We start from the raw sequence: 4,705 nt of genomic DNA on the forward strand, positions 1-4,705 counted from the left end.
CTCCACCACAGATCCATAACAGGAGAAACCAGCTGCCGTCTCTCCTCGGTGGAGGACTTCTGAGGGCCACAGTGTGAAACGGATCGATAACCTGCGATCGATCGGGCCCTGGCAGCGGCGCAGTAATGAGCCTCTGATCTATGCTTCTGTAGGTCTACACGGGAGGTTTGGAGTGTAGGCAGCAGATCTAGAGCTGCAGATCTGTGATAGCACTAATAACTCTGTATGAGCGTGTGTGAGCGCTTGTTTTACTGCATTCATGGGGTCCAAACACAGGCAGTCCACTACAGACCCCACACTATATGTGTGGGGTCTGAAAACTTTATGGGGACTAAACTGCTGAAAGTTTAAAGGGTTGTTTTGAGGGTTAATCAACATCCACATAGGTCAAAATCAGTGTTTTTATCACGTCTAGTGCTGTACGTCTCCTGTCCTCCAGTATCTGTCCAACACTGACAGGGAGTCATGTTTTAGTTATTTTCAGGTATTCTTAATGGCGTTTTTAGAATTTACTGATAATCAAAGAGTAGTTTGTCTCTTCTGACGCCGCCGGAGCAGAGTGTTTCTGAGGGCCAATGTGTTACAGACATCTATGGCCTCTGTGATTACCAATGTCATTTACAGAGTTCCCTAATGGAGAGACACGCTCACAATGACAATGCTAACAGGCTAACGTATCGTAACCAAATGGATCAAATTCTGATAGAGAAATGAGTAATTCAGGTTGTGACGCTCCAAAAAATGTATTGTATTATTTTTTAGCCACTTCTTTCACAATGTAAACTTATGGCAAAACTTATTTTTGGAAGCCATTGCTGCATTTACACAGGTTGGCCACTATGTCATGTTGGCTTCAAAGCCCAGTGCTCCTCTTCGAATTGACGCTTCTGGCAGTAGTCTTTTGGTGACCTTTGACCTTCTTGCTATTTTTTCTTCATATTTTCCTTTGTGCTGAAATCTTTAAAATAACAAGAATAAAAACCCAAAGTGTTTCTTTTCTCCCAGGGCATGATGGGAATGTGGGGAGTCCGAACATGTGCTCTGTGTGTTATGTAACAGGTCACACTTTAAATATAATGTTACACACACGGGGACATGACATTTACCACAGCCCAGGTCGTTGTGTAATATGATAATTATCAGGTTACACTAATTATCAGAGTATGCTAATGGTGGCATTATGGTAATGAGGAGCACTGACAGAAATGTTCAGAAATTCATTTATTCAGTGAAAATAAAGTGACAAACACAAAATGTGCTCACAGTGTTATTGGTCTATCTCGCTGTCAATCGACCCATCAATAACCCCGCTCCTTATGAGCACAATGAACTGTAAAACTTGTTTGTTGCTATAGCAACGATTGAGCATCAGAGTTTGTTTGTTATTTATAGCTCTGGTTCCCAACCTTTTTCCTTCAGGGAGCTCTTTTCTATCACCGAGTAAACTAAGTGTTCTTTCCACTACTGAGTATACGGGCAAGCAGCAGCTCAGCAGGAACTCGTAGGGTCGCTGGTTCAATTCCCAGCTCCTCCTCGATCAAACCACGAGTCCCCGTATTGCTGGTCAGACCAGCACATGCAACATAAATGTATTTACCTTCACAAGAAGTTAACAAATTGAACTTTATTTTAACACAAACTCACTTGTAAAGCCTGTCAATTAATTAAGTGATTCAATTAATTTAACTTAAAACTAATCAGTATATTACACTCACATGCAGCATTTCTCCAAACTTATTTAAAATGTTTTAACAGATTTTATCAGATTGTTTTACTTTTTTTATTTTTTTTTACTAAATCTATACACTTCATCATCATTAAGAATTATATGGATGCATACGTGGTGGTATTATGATACATAAACTAAAATAAAAAGTCAATTTAAAGAAAATGAGTCAATGGAACAAACTGGAATTATATCGCCAATAATTAAAATACTGCACGAAAGAAGTTCACTCAAAACAACAATTCATCTTTGAGTTGGTTTCATTAATGGGAATGAATGATGGATTAAGTCATGTCAGCATACTTTTATTTGGATAGATATGCTTTTACAGTGTTTATAACACTAACCTGTAGCACTTTGAGATCNNAAATGTATTATTATTTATTATTATAAAAACGGTGGTATTTTTAAATTGTGTTGAACGTTGTGGAGCAGCACCTGCTCCTCTAAGGCTTTAATCTTAGAGTCAGTGACCTTTGCTGCGTTCATCTTTATTCATGCAGGAGGAACAACATCCAACGCGCCACAGTCTGCTGCTGCTCATACATAGATACCTTTAAGTTTCCTTTAACTGGAGATTAAATCTTTAGTCACTATATTATAAGATATTTATATATATATATCTATATTTATAAATGTATAGTTCCAGCAGTACCTTCTCCATAATTCTATTCAAACATGTTTTACACAGATACACAATATGAAAGCTATTAAAAAAATTTTTTTGTGATGAAGACTTATTATTTTAGTATCTTCAAAGAATTTATCTAATTATCCTGTTTAGATAATGTTTTAAAAGACGATACAAAACAACATTTAACATAACTGAGCCGAACAAACCTCACTTCAGACCTAAGCTTCAGACCTCCAAGCTTGGCACTCTTCCTGGAGGGCTCAACGAGTCTCTGGACTCTGCTTCCTGTTGCCCATCAGCAAGGCACCACACTGTCACTGGACACTGTCAGTCAGTCTCACATCACCGTGACAGAAACTCAACATGACAGAGGACACACACACACACACACACACACACACACACAAACACTCTGCCCTTCAACAAGCACCAGAAATGTATTGCAAAATGTAATTAAGGATTTGATTATTTACTTTTACCCCTGAGACACACACACACACTCTCTGTAACGCACACACACACACACACATACACACTGTCTAACACACACACACACAGTGTCCTTCAACATGCCAAGAAAGTAATTTATCTTGTTGCTGTGCGATTAGGAAATCCTTGTTTCACCACAAATCCCCCTGACACACACACACACACACACACACACACACACCTAAATACCTGATGGGTGGGGCTGTTACCATGGTTACCTATGTGTGTTTTTTAGGCAATTTCGGTGGCATTATAATCAGATTAAAGTCTAATTTCAATGTGTCAGATATTGAGACTGTCTGTAACACACAAATATACTGTGTTTGTGTGTGTGTGTGTGTGTGTGTGTGTGTGTGTATGTGTTCAGTTGTCATGTTTCCAGCAGCGCAGCGGCTTGTTCTTCGTTCAGTTCATAATCAATTTATAGTCGTTTTTTTAAAGCAAAAACACCACAACTCCTCTCGTCGCAGCCTGTTAGATGTAAATATTTGATGGTTTTCTGATTTTTCGACGACAGTAAACTGAATATCTTTGAGTTTAAAAGTTAGTTGAACAAAATCTGACTTTTGAAGACATCACCGAACAAATGTCTGTGTTGTTTGTATAAGTTAAAGAAATCAGATTTAACGTATCAATCAGTCCCTTCAGGAAGTTGCAATCACAACAATTAACTCAAATTAAACCAGTCCCTGATAATTCTGTATGACTTTTCTACAACTACCGCAACTTTTCTACAGATCTGAATGAACGATTTCCGGCGAGTTTCACTAATCGCAGCAGTCCGCCCCCTAAGCTAATTTAAGCTAACTGCGTCCTGACTCCAGCTTTGTACTGAACACACAGACATGAGACTGTATGTATTCAGGTCCAAGAACAACAGCGAAATATCCTCAGAGGTGATCCAGTCTGTCCTCAGTGAAAACTTTCAGATCAGATCAGAAAGAAGATCAGTGAGGACAGAACAGAGGAAATTAAATCACAGCTGTGAAACTCAAACCCAGACCTCGCTGGTCTGAATCCACCTGTCGACCTCCGCTGCCCTCCCATCAGACCTCCGTCTCCTCCACAGGCTCCAATAAAGCTCCAATCCTCCACAGCGCCGGAGGATCAGAGCATCGGAGCTTGTTTCCTTTGGCAAAGATTTCACATTAAGCTGATTTACAGAGACTGAAGTTAGAGGGAGAAAATGTGCGAGCAGAAATGAAGAAGAGGACAGAGAAGTGGAGGAGGATCATATATTTAAGCAGTAAGGTGTAATGTTAAGAATGTGGGGCGGAGGTCAGATATAGACGCTGTGCAGTTGAAGTCTGTGAGCAAGTTCAGCAGTTTTTCTTGTCACTTTTTACAGGATGTGTTGATGTGGGAAAGTAATAAACTGCAAGAGGACACAAAACCCTCCAGGATGGCAGCAGAAGACTAGTCTGGTTTAAATATTTCCGAAAAAGAGAAAAGAAACTGTAACAAATCCAGTATTCAGATTCTTTACTTCATTAAAAGTACCAATACAATAGTGTAAAAATGCTCCGTTATATGTAAAATACTCCAAGTACAGATAGAAAGGCTATATCCTAGATCCTATAACCTCCACTACAGCTCCAGTATCTCAGACCAGAACAATGAGCACTACGGCCCACCAGACTCCATTCACTAAAACAGTAATTTTAAGTAGCAGATAATTGCAAAGCACAAACAAAATAAAACTCACCAAAACCATTTTTGTTAGTCTTTCCAACAATCACCAACTCTGCTTTGGTTGAAATAAAACCTTCATTTACCGACGTAGATTACAAATTCTTTGTGAAAAGTGCTGCAATGTAAGTTAACACAATAACATACGTCCACTAACAGTAGTTGTT

At 39.2% G+C, this 4,705-nt stretch overlaps 1 protein-coding gene across 1 annotated transcript in view; it reads right to left on the reverse strand.

Annotated features, from left to right (window-relative positions):
* The window catches only part of zgc:56235 (uncharacterized protein LOC393186 homolog), a 13,168-nt gene that overhangs the window by 3,961 nt on the left and 4,502 nt on the right, over positions 1 to 4,705 (reverse strand). The window lies entirely within an intron of this gene.

The sequence above is a fragment of the Morone saxatilis genome, unplaced genomic scaffold, assembly GCF_004916995.1.
Source record: "Morone saxatilis isolate NCDOM2014 unplaced genomic scaffold, NCSU_SB_2.0 Contig21, whole genome shotgun sequence".
NCBI classification, from domain to species: Eukaryota; Metazoa; Chordata; class Actinopteri; family Moronidae; genus Morone; species Morone saxatilis.